Source organism: Psammomys obesus, unplaced genomic scaffold (assembly GCF_907164565.1).
Source record: "Psammomys obesus unplaced genomic scaffold, mPsaObe1.curated_primary_1811, whole genome shotgun sequence".
Lineage (NCBI taxonomy): Eukaryota > Metazoa > Chordata > Mammalia > Rodentia > Muridae > Psammomys > Psammomys obesus.
The window spans coordinates 13,152-28,466 of NW_026589645.1; the positions used below are offsets into that span (position 1 = coordinate 13,152).

At 39.9% G+C, this 15,315-nt stretch overlaps 1 long non-coding RNA gene across 1 annotated transcript; it reads left to right on the forward strand.

The window, feature by feature from the left end:
• The first annotated feature begins 5,348 nt into the window (after positions 1 to 5,348).
• Positions 5,349 to 14,058, forward strand: LOC129675145 (uncharacterized). Its single transcript, XR_008719880.1, has 4 exons — positions 5,349 to 5,575; positions 8,895 to 9,004; positions 12,245 to 12,297; positions 12,584 to 14,058. It is a non-coding gene; the product is annotated as an uncharacterized LOC129675145 (long non-coding RNA).
• The last annotated feature ends 1,257 nt before the right edge of the window (positions 14,059 to 15,315 follow it).

Below are 15,315 nucleotides of genomic sequence, written 5' to 3' on the forward strand. Positions count from 1 at the left end.
GGTTGTACCAGTTTACATTCCCACCAGCAATGGAGGAGGGTTCCTTTTTCTCCACAACCTCTCCAGCATGTGTTGTCACTTGAGTTTTTCATCTTGGCCATTCTGATGGGTGTAAGGTGAAATCTCAGGGTTGTTTTGATTTGCATTTCCCTAATGGCTAATGAGGTTGAGCATTTCTTTAAGTGTTTCTCTGCCATTCGATGTTCCTCTTTCGAGAATTCTCTGTTTAGCTCCATTCCCCATTTTTTAATGGGATTACTTGGTTTGTTGCTTTTTTGCTTCTTTAGTTCTTTATATATACTGGATATTAGCCTTCTGTCAGATAAAGGGTTGGCGAAGATTCTTTCCCAATCTGTAGGCAGTCGTTTTGTTTTGATGACTGTGTCTTTTGCTTTACAGAAGCTTTTCAGTTTCATGAGGTCCCATTTATTGATTGTTGCTCTTAGAGCCCGTGTTGTTGGTGTTCTGTTCAGGAAGTTGTCTCCTGTGCCAATGAGTTCTAGGCTGTTCCCCACTTTTTTTCCAACTGATTTAGAGTATCTGGTTTTATGTTGAGTTCTTTGATCCACTTTGACTTTAGTTTTGTGCAGGGTGATAAATATGGATCTATTTTCATTTTTCTGCATGTAGACATCCAGTTGGACCAGCACCATTTGTTGAATATACTGTCTTTTTTCCATTGAATGGATTTGGCTTCTTTGTCAAATACCGAGTATTCATAGTTGTGTGGGTTTATTTCTGGGTCTTCTATGCGGTTCCATTGATCCTCCTTTCTGTTTCTATGCCAATACCATGCAGTTTTTATTACTATTGCCCTATAGTACAGCTTGAGATCGGGGATGGTGATACCTCCAGATGATCTGTTGTTGTACAGGATTGTTTTGGAGATTCTGCGTTTTTTGTTTCTCCATATGAAGCTGAGAATCTTTTTTTCAAGGTCTGTAAAGAATTGAGTTGGTATTTTGATGGGTATTTCATTGAATCTGTAGATTGCTTTTGGCAGGATGGCCATTTTCACAATGTTAATCCTACCAATCCATGAGCACGGGAGATCTTTCCATCTTCTGAGATCTTCTTTGATTTCTTGCTTCAGAGATTTGAAGTTTTTCTCAAACAGGTCTTTCACTTCCTTGGTTAGAGTCACACAAGGTACTTTATGTTATTAGTGGCTATTGTGAAGGGTGTTGTTTCCCTAATTTCTTTCTCAGCCTTTTTGTCTTTGGTGTACAGGAGGGCTTCTGATTTTTTTTTTTGAGTTGATTTTGTATCCTGCCACTTTGCTGAAGGTGTTTATCAGCTGAAGGAGTTCTCTGGTTGAATTTTGGGGTCGCTCATATATACTATCATATCATCTGGGAATAGTGACACTTTGACATCTTCCTTTCCGATTTCTATCCCCTTGATCTCCTTTAGTTGTCTTATTGCTCTGGCTAGGACTTCAAGTACTATGTTGAAGAGATATGGAGACATTGGGCAGCCTTGTCTTGTCCCTGATTTCAGTGGGATTGATTTAAGTTTCTCTCCATTGAGTTTGATGTTGGCTACAGGCTTGCTGTATATTGCCTTTACTATCTTTAGGTATGTGCCTTGTATCCCTGATCTCTCCAAGACTTTAAACATGAATGGGTGTTGGACTTTGTCAAATGCTTTTTCGGCATCTAAGGAGATATTCATGTGGTTTTTCTCCTTCATTTTGTTTATGTGCTGGATTACATTGATGGATTTCTGTATATTGAACCACCCTTGCATGCCTGGGATGAAGCCTACTTGGTCATGGTGGATGATATCTTTGATGTGTTCTTGGATTTGGTTTGCAAGTATTTTATTGAGTATTTTTGCATCAATGTTCATAAGAGAGATTGGTCTGAAGTTCTCTTTTTTGTTGGATCTTTGTGTGGTTTAGGTATCAAGGTGACTGTGGCTTTATAGAATGAGTTTGGTAATATTCTTTCTGTTTCTATTTTGTGGAATAGTTTGAGGAGAATTGGTGTTAGCACTTCTTTGAAGGTCCGGTAGAATTCTGCGCTGAAGCCATCTGGTCCAGGGCTTTTTTTGGAGGGGACACTGTTAATGACTGCTTCAATTTCCTTGGGAGATATAGGGCTATTCAGTCTTTCTACCTGATCTTGGCTTAATTTTGGTAGATGGAATCTGTCAAAAAAATTATCCATTTCATTTAGATTTTCAAATTTTGTGCCATATAGGTTTTTGTAGTATGACCTAATAATTGTTTGGATTTCCACAGTATCTGTAGTTATGTCCCCATTTTCATTTCTGATTTTGCTGATTTGGATAGTTTCTCTCTGCTTTTTAGTTGGTTTGGCTAGGGGTTTTTCTATCTTGTTGATTTTCTCAAAGAACCAGCTTTTTGTTTCATTGATTCTTAGGATAGTTTTATTTGTTTCTAATTGATTGATTTCAGCCCTGAGTTTGTTTATTTCCAGCCGTCTGCTCCTCTTGGGTGTATCTGCTTCTTTTTTTTCTAGGGTTTTCAGTTGGGCCATTAAGTTGTTTGTATGTGATGTTACGAATTTCTTCTTGCAGGCACTTAGTGCTATAAATTTTCCTTTGAGCACTGCTTTCAACGTGTCCCATAAATTTGGGTATGTTGTGCCTTCATTTTCATTGAATTCTAGGATGTCTTTAATTTCTTTCTTTATTTCTTCCTTGACCCAGCTGTCATTGAGTAGTAAGTTGTTCAGTTTCCATGTGTGTGTAGGCTGTTTGTTATTTCTGTTGTTGTTGAGGTCCAGCTTTAGTCCATGGTGGTCAGATAGAATACAAGAGATTATTTCAATCTTTTTGTATCTGTTGAGGCTTGCTTTGTGACCCAATATATGGTCTATTTTGGAGAAGGTTCCACGTGGTGCTGAAAAGAAGGTATACTCTTTTGAGTTTGGGTGAAAAGATCTGTAGACGTCTCTTAGGTCCATTTGATTTAGGGATTCTGTGAGTGCTTTTATTTCCCTATTTGGTGTCTGTCTGGTTGATCTGCCCCTTGATGAGAGTGGGGTGTTGAAGTCTCCCACTATTAAGGTATTAGGATCAATGTATGATTTAAGCTTTAATAATGTTTCATTTATGAATGTAGGTGCTCTTGTATTTGGGGCATAGATATTCAAGATTGTGATGTTCTCTTGGTGGATTTTTCCTTTGATGAGAATATAGTGGTCCTCCTTATCTTTTTTGATTAACTTTGGATGGAAGTCTATTTTATTAGATATTAGGATGGCTACTCCAGCTTGTTTTCTGGAACCATTTGCTTGAAAAACATTTTTCCAGCCCTTTACTCTGAGGTGGTGTTTATCTTTGCTGCATAGGTGTGTTTCTTGGATGTAACAGAATGTTAGATCCTGTTTCCGCAACCATTCTGTTAGTCTGTGTCTTTTTATTGGGGTGTTGAGTCCATTGATATTGATAGATAGTAGTGACCAATGCATGTTAGTTCCTTTTGTAATGGAGTTGGTGATCTTACCCTGTTTCATTGCTTGTTTTCCTTTCGTTTTTGTTGGGATATTATCTGTATGCCCTGTTTTCTTGGGTGAAGTTGTTTTCGTTGGTTTGGAGTTTTCCTTCTAGTATCTTCTGTAGGGTTGGTTTGCTGTGTAGATATTGCATAAATTTAGTTTTGTCATGGAATATTTTGTTTTCTCCATCTATGTTGATTGAATGCTTTGCAGGGTATAGTAGTCTGGGTTGACATATGTGATCTCTTTGAGTCTCCATGATACTTGCCCAGGACCTTCTGGCTTTCATAGTTTCTGATGAGAAGTCCAGTGTGATTCTGATAGGTCTACCTTCATCTGTTACTTGGCCTTTTTTCCTGGATGCTTTTAATATCTTTTCTTTGTTCTGTAGATTTAGTGTTTGGACTATGATGTGAAGTGATGTGTTTCTTTTCTGGTCTAGTCTATTTGGAGTTCTGTAGGTTTCTTGTATATTTATAAACATCTCTTTCTTTAAGTTGGGAAAATTTTCTTCTATGATTTTCTTGAAAATATTTTCTGGACCTTGGAGCCTGGAGTCTTCTTTTTCATCAATTCCAATTATTCTTAGATTTTGTCTTTTCATAGCATCCTTGATTTCTTGAATAATTTGTGATTGGAACTTTTCTGATTTTACTTTTTCTTTGAGAGAAATATCAATTTCTGCAAGTGTGTCTTCAGCTCCAGAGATTCTCTCTTCCATCTCTTGTATTCTGTTGGTGATGCTTACTTTTGTGGTTCCTTATCTTTTCTCCAAGTTCTCCAGCTCAAGGGTTTTCTCATTTTGTGTTTTCTTTATTGATTCTAATTCTGTTTTCATGCCTTGCACCATTTCTTTCATCTGTTTGAATTTGGTCTCTACTTCCTTGTTCATTTCCTTTTTATATGCCACTAATTTTACCTCTACTTGTGCCTCTATTTGTTTGGCTATGTTTGCCTGTGTTTCTTTAAGGCTTTTGTCTATTTCTTCTTTCTTTACCTCCAATTGACTGGCCAACTCTTTGAAAGATCTGTTCATTTCCTCCTTATGAGACTCAAATAATTGGGTAAGCATGGCTTTAAGGTCATTTTCCTGTGCTTCTGATGAATTGGAGTAGCCATCTATTTTGGGGTTTCCTGGTGAAGTCATGATGTCCTGATTTATGTTGGAAGTGTTCTTTCACCTACCCCTGGCCATTGGCTTATCTGAAACCTTCCCTGTTTGTTTTTGGATTCTGCAAATCAGACTGGTACTGTCTGTCTCTGGCATCTGGAGAGTTCTTCAGTAAGCTGAGAGAGGTCCCGTGTCCTTAGCATGTGCTGAGGACTAGCTGTACCTGTGGGAGAAAAGTACGCAGGCACAGACGGGGCAAATGCAAGTGTGTGTGTGTGTATGTGTGTGTGTGTGTGTGTGTGTGTGTGGAGGTGTACGTGAACGTGTATCTCAAGGGACAGAGTGATGGCTAATGTTGAACCCTTGAGTGTGTGGGAGAGGCTCTGCACTGTATATGTCGCAGGCGCTAGTGATGATCGCAGCGCAATTTCTGGCATTAACTGCCTTAACTCCTCAATTAGACCCACAGAGCAGGAACTTCAATGTTCCAAGTGCCCCTCTGTTTCCCAAAGTGGGTATATGGGTGGGAGGGGGTTCGATGCCTGGCTTCTGTTTTAGAAGGACCCAGGATCTGGGGATTTGCAGATTCTCAAGGGTGCACTCACTTACAGGCAGGTCACTTGGCAGAGATCAGGGTATCTGGGCTCTCTGCTCTCTGGTTTGGCCCTGCTTCTTTGATGTGCTCTGCCAGCTCCGTGCTGCTGTCACTGCCAGGTTATGAGGTCTTGCTGCAGCTGGAGATATTAGGTTGGTCACGTCAGTAGGAATCGGGGTAAAAAGGCTTTCTGTTTTCTGGTTTGGCCCTGGTTAGTCTTAAACTGGAGGGCTGATGTGCCCCGCAAGCTCAGTGCTGCTCCACCGCCAGGTTAGAAAGTCCCGTTGTAACTGGAGACTGGGTTGCTGGTCCAAATGTTTTCTGGGAAGTCCTGGGGTCTCTTCACTGTGCTCTCCCAGGGCCTGGTGTGCCTAGCTAGTGTGGCATTTCTGTCTGGTTTTGGTGAGTATATAGCGTATTTTCTGTCACTGTGGGATTGGGTGGGCCGTACTGTCAGTGATCGCGATCCTGTGGAGCTAGTATGGCGTCTAGCAGACTCGGGCCCTGGGAGAATGGTGCAGCCACTGCTTGGATCTGGGACTCTGAGATGGGTACTGCTGGCACCTGCCACTAAAGGGCTTGGAGCTTCGCCACAGCCGCTGCAGATCCCAGGCAATTATGTCTGTGCAGAGATATGATTCTTCTGTGCCAAGGAGGAAGGCAGTCTGGGGGAGGGGAATGCTGTGAGATCAAAGGGTCGTTTCTCACCTTCCCCAAACAAGTCTCCAGGTGACCGGAGACCAAAGTTTTCACCTCCTGCAATGTTCTCTGTTGTTTAGGAAGCCTCACCGTTGTTTTCCTGGGTTAGAGGTCCTTCCACGCACCAACTCAGATGGTTAGCAATTCCACAGCTCAGAAACTGTGTGTTCTAGTCGCCATCTTGGCTCCGCCTCCCACTTTATTTATTTTGTATCTCCCATAAGCCCCTCTCTCCTCCCCTCCTGATCCCACCCTCCCTCCCCTTTCTGCATGCATGCCCCTCCCCAAGTCCACTGATAGGGGAGGTTCTCCTCTCCTTCTTTCTGATCTTAGTCTATCAGTTCTCATCATAAGTGGCTGCATTGTCCTCTACTGTGGCCTGGTAGGACTGCTCCCCCCCTCAGGGGGAGATCATCAAAGAGCAGGCCAATCAGATTATGCCAGAGGCAGTCCCTCTTCCCATTACTAGGTAACCCACTTGGACACTGAACTGCCATGGGCTACATCTGTGAAGGAGTTCTAGGTTATCTCCATGAATAGTCCTTGGTTGGAGTATGAGTCTCTGGGAAGTTTCCTGTGTTCAAATTTTCTTGTTCTGTTGCTCTCCTTGTGGAGTTCCTGTCTTCTCCAGCTTTTACTATTTCCCACTTCTTCCATAAAATTCCATTCACTCTGCCCAACAGTTGGCCATCAGGCTCAGCATCTGCTTTGATAGTCTGCAGGGCAGAGGCATTCAGAGGCCCTCTGTGGCAGGTTCCTAGATTGTTTCCTGTTTTCTTCTTCTGGCTTTCAGAGGCCCTCTGTGACAGGTTCCTAGCTTGTTTCCTGTTTTCTTCTTCTTCTGATGTCCATCCTCTTTGTCTTTCAGGATGGGGATTGAGTGTTTTAGTTAGGGTCCTCTGTCTTGCTTAGGTTCTTTAGATGCACAAATTTTAGTGGGTTTGTCCTATGTTGTAAGTCTATATGAGTGAGTAAATACCGTGTGTGTCTTTTTCATTCTGGGACAACTCACTCAGGATGACCCTTTCCAGATCCCACCATTTACCTGCAAATTTCACGATTTCCTTATTTTTCATTGCTGAGTAATATTCCATTGTATAGGGGTACCATAATTTCTGCATCCATTCTTCAGTTGAGGGGCATCTGGGTTGTTTCCAGCTTCTGGCTTTTATAAAAAAAGCTGCTACAAACATGGTTGAGCAAATGTCCTTTTTGTGTACTTGAGCCTCTTTTGGATATATGCATAGGAGTGGTATGGCTGGATCTTGAGGAAGCGCTATTCCTAGTTGTCTGAGAAAGTGCCAGATTGATTTCCAGAGTGGTTGTACAAGTTTACATTCCCACCAGCAGTGGAGAAGGGTTCCCCTTTCTCCACAACCTCTCCAGCATGTGTTGTCACTTGAGTTTTTGAACTTGGCCATTCTTATGGGTATAAGGTGAAATCTCAGGGTTGTTTTGATTTGCATTTCCCTAATGGCTAATGAGGTTGATCATTTTTTTAAGTGCTTCTCTGTCATTCCATATTCCTTTATTGAGAATTCTCTGTTTAGCTCTGTTCTCCCTTTTTTTTAAGTGGATTACTCAGTTTGCTGCTTTTCAGCTTCTTTAGTTCTTTATATATACTGGATATGAGTCCTCTGTCAGATAAAGGGTTGGTGAAGATTCTTTCCCAATCTGTAGGCAGTCGCTTTGTTTTGATGACAGTGTCCTTTGCTTTACAGAAGCTTTTCAGTTTCATGAGGTCCCATTTATTGATTGTTGCTCTTACAGCCTGTGCTGTTGGTATTTTGTTCAGGAAGTTTTCTCCAGTACCAATGAGTTCTAGGGTATTCCCCACTTTTTTTTTTTAGCTGATTTAATGTATCTGGTTTTATGTTGAGGTCTTTGATCCACTTGGACTTCAGTTTTGTGCAGGGTGATAAGTATGGATCTATTTTCATTTTTCTACATGTATACATCTAGTTGGACCAGCACCATTTGTTGAAGATGCTATCTTTTTTTCCATTGTATGGTTTTGGCATCTTTTTCAAAGATCAGGTGTCCATAAGTGTGTGGGTTTACTTCTGGGTCTTCGGTTCCATTGATCCACTATTCTGTTTCTATGCCAGTACCATGCAGTTTTTATTACTGTTGCTCTATAGTACAACTTAAGATCAGGGATGGAGATACCTCCAGAAGATCTTTTATTGTAGAGGATTGTTTTAGCAATTCTGGGTTTCTTGTTATTCCATATGAAGTTGAGAATTTTTCTTTCCAGGTCTGTAAAGAATTGTGTTGATAATTTGAAGGGAATTCCATTGAACCTGTAGATTGCTTTTGGTAAGATGGCCATTTTTACTATGTTAATCCTGCCAAGCCATGAGCATGGGAGGACTTTCCATCTTCTGATATCTTCTTCTCATTCTTTCTTCAGAGACTTGAAATTTTTTTCATACAAGTCTTTGACTTCCTTGGTTAGGGTTACTCCGAGGTACCTTATGTCATTTGTGGCTATTGTGAAGGGTGTTGTTTCCCTAATTTCTTTCTCAGCACTTTTGTCTTTTGTATACAGAAGGGCTACTGATTTTTTTTTTTACTTAATTTTTTATCCGGTCACTTTGCTGAAGGTGTTTATCAGCTGTAGGAGTTCCCTGGTAGCGGTTTTGTGGTCACTCATGTATACTATCATATCATCTGCAAATAGTGATAATTTGACTTCTTCCTTTCAAATTTGTATCCCCTTGATCTCCTTCAACTGTCTTATTGCTCTAGCAAGGACTTCCAGAACTATGTTGAAGAGATATGGAGACAGTGGGAAGCCTTTTCTTGTCCCTGATTTCAGTGGGATTGTTTTAAATTTTTCTCCATTCAGTTTGATGTTGGCTATAACCTTGCTATATATCATATATCGCCTTTACTATGTTTAGATATGTGCCTTGTATTCCTGATCTCTCCAATACTTTAAACATGAATGGATGTTGGATTTTGTAAAATGCTTTTTCAGCATCTAGGGAGATCATCATGTGTTTTTTTTTTCTTTCAGTTTGTTAATATGGTGTATCACATTGATGGATTTCCGTATATTGAACCACCCCTGCATACCTAGGATGAAGCCTATTTGGTCATGGTGGATGATATCTTTGATGTGTTTTGGTAAGTGTGTTTGCAAGTATTTTGTTGAGTATTTTTGCATCAATGTTCATAAGGGAGATTGGCCTGAAGTTCTCTTTTTTTGTTGGGTCTTTGTGAAGTTTAGGTACCAAGGTGAGAATGAGTTTGGTAATGTTCCTTCTGTTTCTATTTTGTGGAATAGTTTGAAGAGAACTGGAGTTAGCTCTTTTTTGAATGACTGGTAGAATTCTGCACTGAAACCATCAGGTCCTGGGCTTTTTTTGGATGGGAGACTTTTGATGACTGCTTCTATTTCCTTGGGGGATATAGGACTATTTAGTAGATGTACCTGGTCCTGATTTAGCTTTCATAAGCGGAATCGATCAAGAAAATTGTCTATTTCATTTAGATTTTCAAATTTTGTTGCATATGGACTTTTGAAGTAAGTCCTAATGATTGTTTGGATTTCCTCAGTGTCTGTAGTTATGTCTCCCTTTTCATTTCTGATTTTGTTGATTTGGATGGTGTCTTTCTGCCTTTTAGTTAGCTTGGCTAAGGGTTTGTCTATCTTGTTGATCTTCCCAAAGAACCAGCTCTTGGTTTCATTGATTCTTTGAATTGTTTTATGTGTTTCTCATTGATTGATTTCAGCCCTTAGTTTATTTCCAGCTGTCTACTCCTTTTTGGTATGTCTGCTTCTTCTTTGTCTAGGGTTTTTAAGTGAGCCATTAAGTTGCTTGAATGAGCTGTCTCGAATTTCTTCTTGAAGGCCCTTAGTGCTATGAACTTTCCTCTTAGCACTGCTTTCATTGTGTCCCACAAGTTTGGGTATGTTGTGTCTTCATTTTCATTGAGTTCTAGGAAGACTTTTATTTCTTTCTTTATTTCTTCCCTGACCTAGCTGTCATTTAGTAGCAAGTTGTTCAGTTTCTATGTGTGTGTAGGCTTTTTGCTATTTCTGTTGTTGTTGAGGTCCAGCTTTATTCCACGGTGATCAGACATGATACAAGGGATTATTTCAATCTTTTTGTATCTGTTGAGGCTCACTTTGTGACCAACTGTATGGTCTATTTTGGAGAAGGTTCCATGAGGTGCTGAGAAGAAGGGTAAATTCTTTTGTGTTTGGGTGTAAGGTTCTGTAAATATCTGCTAGGTCCATTTGATTCATGACCTCTGTTAAAGACATTGTTTCTTTGTTTAATTTCTGTTTTGTTGACCTGTCCTTTGTTGAGAGCGGTGTGTTGAAGTCTCCCACTCTTAATGTGTGCAGATCTATGTGTGCTTTAAGTTTTATCAATTTTTTTTTCAAATGTGGGTGCTTTTGTATTTTGGGCATAGATGTTCAGGAGTGTGATGTCTTCCTGGTGGAATTTTCCCTTGATGAGTATGAAGTGTCATTCCCCATATCTTTTGATCAAGTCTATTTTTATCAGATATTAGAATGGCTATTCCTGCTTGCTTCTTGGGTCCATTTGCTTGGAAAGCCATCTTCCAACCCTTTACCCTCTGGTAATGTCTAACTTTGTGACTTAGGTGTGTTTCTTGTATGCAACAGATTGCTGGGTTTTGTTTATGCATCCATTCTGTTAGTCTGTGTCTTTTTATTGGAGAGTTGAGTCCATTGATATTGAGAGAGATTAATGACAAGTGGCTGTTAGATCCTTTGATTTTGATGTTGGCTGTGGTCATAAGGTTGTGTGCTTCATTGCTTTTTGTTTTACTGTAGTGAGGTTAATTATTTTCTGTGTTTTCTTGAAAGTTGCTAGTTTTCTTGGGTTGTATTTTCCCTTCTAGTGTCTTCTGTAATGCTGGATTTGTGTGTAGGTATTGTTGAAATTTGTTTTTGTCATTGAATATCTTGTTTTCTCCGTCTATGAGGACTGAGAGTTTTGCGGGGTATAGTAGCCTGGGGTGACATCTGTGTTCTCTTAGGGTCTGCATGATATCCGTCCATACCCTTCTGGCTTTCATAGTCTCTGTTGAAAAGTCAGGTGTGATTCTGACGGGTTTGCCATTATATGTTACTTGACCTTTTTCCCTTGTAGCTTTTAGTACTTTTTCGTTGTTCTGTTTACTTACTGTTTTGATTATTATGTGGCGGGAGGATTTTCTTTTCTGGTCTAATTTATTTGGTGTTCTATAGGCCTCTTGTATTTTATTGGCCTCTCCTTTAACTTGGGGAAATTTTCTTCAATGATTTTGTTGAAAATATTTTCTGGGCATTGGAGCAGGGAATCTTCTTTTTCCTCTATTCCTATTATTCTTAGGTTTTGTCGTTTTATGTTGTCTTGAATTTCTTGGACGACTGTGTCAGGAATTTTTTAGATTTAACATTTTCTTTGACAGATACATCTATTTCTTCCATTGTATCTTCCACACCTGGGATTCTTTCTTCTATCTCTTGTAGTCTATTGGTTATGCTAAACTCTGTACTTCCTGTTTTCTTCCCTAACTTGTTTCTTTCCACAATTTCCTCCATTTGTGTTTTCTTTAATTTTTCCAATTCTATCTTGAAAAAAGTTAATCACATGTATATATTTGGTGTGTGTGACTATGTGTATGTGTTTCTGTGTGTATGCCTGCACGTGTGCTACATATATGTCACAGCATACACGTGTACGTCAGAAGAAAACTTGCAGGAATCTGATTTCAGGATCAAAACCAGGTCCACATGCATGGCAGGAATTGGCTATTGCCTACTGAGCCATCTCACGGACCCCTTTTATTGGCTTTTTACTATTGTCTCAAAACCCAGGCCAATCTCAGAGGTTATGTTAAGGGAACTAGCTCTGGTTTCTTTGGATAAGAACAGTATCTTGGCCTTCTCTTGGGAAGGGAATTATTAACCATTTACAGAGAATATCATGAGGCAGAAGAGATGATTCATTGATTAAGAGCATTTGCTGCTTTTCCCATATCACACAGCAGGTGGTTCAGAATCACCTGGAATTCTACGGGGATCTAATACCTTCTTGTAGCCTTCTTTGGAATCAATACAAGTGTGACAGACACCCATATCCACCTGAAATTCTAGAGGAATCTAACACCTTCTCGAGCCTTCTTTGGTATCAATACCTATGTGACAGACACCACACATATCTAACTTTTTAATTAAAAAATCTAAGAAGGTCAGATGTTCAAAATACCTGTCAATACAAACTTGTCTAAAGTCCCTTCATGAAAATGTTCTTGTTACACAACTTGAGTGAGAATACTATGGGAATAATATGATGCTTCCTGAAATTCTTGGACTCATAATGTCTATTTTTCCTTGTTGGTAAGGTGAGCCCTGATTACGTGATCCATGTGGATCTTCCAATTCTCTTAGCATCAAGGTAATATTTTTCTATTTATTTCATTGAATGTTTGTGTGGAGTTCAATAGATCATAAGAATCTCTTGTCTATCTGTAATTCACTAGTTTTAGCTTCCAATGACAATTCAAAACTCAGTTATTTGTGTTAAATGCAGCAGCTGGTTTGCTGAGCTATGATAGGGTTTTCCTTATTTCCCAATATTGATTAACTTAAATCTGTATAAACTTACATATTTTTAATTTATTTAGTAAATTACAGTATAATCCCTTGATCATTGCATTTTTTTGCTTTTTTTCCATTCCTAGGAAAAATATCTGACAGAAGCCATATGAAGAAGAAATTATTTGTCTCACATTTTGAAGGTGTACTCCATCATACCAGGGAGGGGAGAGTAGGAGCATTGAGAGGTGGCAGGTGTCACTGCATCCAACTTCAGGAAGCAGAGATAGAAGAATGCTCTTTCTTACTTTTGTTTCTCAGTCTAGGAAGCCCTTGCCAAAAAGAAGGAAGAACCCTCCTTCTTCTTACCTCAGTTAAACTTTCAGGATCTGCCCCGTACATCCATGTCTCCATAGAGATTCTGAATCCAATCAAGTCGACAATGAAACTTAACCATTGCTCTATCAAAGGCGTGGTCAATTTCCTAGAAGGAGGCATTTCTATTTAACAAGTCCTTGTGACAGAAGCTGCCTCCTCAAACATTCATATATCCCTTGAAAAGTCCCCACCAATGGCCAGTGGTTTATGCCCTGTCCTCACTGCTACTTCTTCACTTTCTGTCCCCATCACTGGCCATGTCTTCACTTCCTGGTATTAGATAATCAAAGATTATTTTCTCATTTAAAAAATATTCCCCAGCACATTTCTCAAGTCAAACTTACTCTAGCAAATTAGTTCTTATCACCACAAATAATACTTAGGAAGCAAAACACAGACAGAGACTCTGTGCAGATACTCATGCACAGACAAGAAATAAACATGTGTGTGTCCACATAGATACACATACAGATAAGAGAAATGAGAATACAATGGTGTTTCCATATCACCCAGAAAATGATCACACCAGATAACAGGCTGTGAGGATCTCCCATGCCCAGTCTCACTGTATCAAAGATATGAGGATTAGAGCAAGGCAAATATGAGAAGGCACAGCACCAGCAAGAAGCAATTTGGAAAAAAGGTCTCTGGGGCTGTGTCTTTTCCAGGTACAGCCATCACAGCTTAGCAAAACAGTGGTATGTCTGCTAAAATCTCACCTGCCCACTGTAGCTTCTCCTTCATGTCATCTTGAATGGCCAGCCTGCTAACAGGAACTCAGCAATTGTTCATAGCTTATCATATAGTGAAACAAACTGTTAAGTGTAGGGGCCCATCAAATACACCTGTATAAGTCACAGTTGTCTCAAGGTGTAGAACAGTTACATCCTGGCAGACAGGTTACTTATGGACAACCTGCTTTTGAATTGTAATATCATTTGTGTACAGATTTTATTTTATGTTAATTTTTGAAATGGGGATTTTCTGTATAGGTTTGTATTTCCTGGAACTTGATCTATAGATCAGGCTGGACATAAGGTCATAGAGTTCTAGCTGCCTCTGCCTCTAGAGTGCTGGGATTAGAAGCTTGGAGCACCAATGCTCAGCTGTGTGTAGACTGAATTACCTTAGCACTTTAAAAAGTACAAATAAGCTAAGAATGTTATAAAACTGAGTTTGATCCCAAGAACCCACAAGAAGGTGACAGAAAAATTCTCTCTCTCTCTCTCTCTCTCTCTCTCTCTCTTTCTCTATCTCTCTCTTTCTCTCTCATCTTTTGTTGATAATAAATGAATAACATGTGAAGATTCTTTTATGGCTACTTCTGGCTGATATTGAGGGCACTGATTTGGGGGATTGCAGAAAAAATCTGGAATGTTGTCAAATTCCAAGAGCAGGCTGCTTTATTTGCTGCCCAGAATCTGTGAGACCATGTTTGTCTAGCAAAATGCAGATTCAGCTGATGCAGGCTGTGAAGTTTAGGCTGAAGTACTGGATGAAGCTCTTGAGATAAGAGGCTGCTAGAACTTATATATGTTAAGGAAATAAGATAAAATTAGGTTTCCGGAGAAAATATTTTTTTAACTCTACATTTGAAACTTTTAGGCCCATGGTATTGGTAGTTGGTTAAAGAACGCCCCCAAACCAGGGGAGAAATCCCACTCTCAGAAATAGGTAGGCTAGGAAACAGGGTGTTGATTGGCAGTACTTATCTGGAACTGGGTCAGTGGGTTCCAGTGGATCTTCTAAAGCTTACAAGGATCTTTCTAAGTTTATAAAAAAGAGACAAATTGGCTTGGGAGACAATTTAAAATTGATTAATGTTAAAACAATAGCATAGTGGGGGGAGAGTTTTTATACACCTGAAATTACTTTCTTATCACCAAACCTGAAACACCTCTTCAGACCCTTAAATATTTTCTTAGATCATCAAACTCTACATAAACTTTACATGTTTCTGAGAAGGCAGCTGAAGCCTTCATTGCTGTTGTTAAATGATCTTCAAACCCATCAGAGACATGAGAAGGATAAATTACCACAGAAAGCATAATTCAAGCAGCCTATATATGATTAATATGACAAAGGCTTACCCATTATCCAGATGGCCTTCCCACTAGGCTTCTGTGGGGTCAGAAAAAGGCCACCCCTCCACAGAACAGTCCAGGGTTGGGAATGATCCCAACCCCCACCTGAGAGGAGCCTGGTACCTCCTGGCAGCAGCTACTTGAGAGAGCACTTACCAAATCCAAAGTTGTGTCAAATGGAGAGAGAGGAGAGGCAGTCTCCATGTAGCCAAGGAAAACCTGGGTCATGGGCTTGAGGACTCAGCATCTCCCGGGTTTCAGGATGACTGGTTCAGAGCAGGCAGTGAGCAATGAGGTAAAGAGAGTGGCCCCATGAAGTCCAGCTTATGGGACTCAACATCCTCAGAGTGGCCGCACAAGATGATTGATTGTTGACTAAATCAAATGAAATGAGCTAATGGTGAGACAAAGCTATA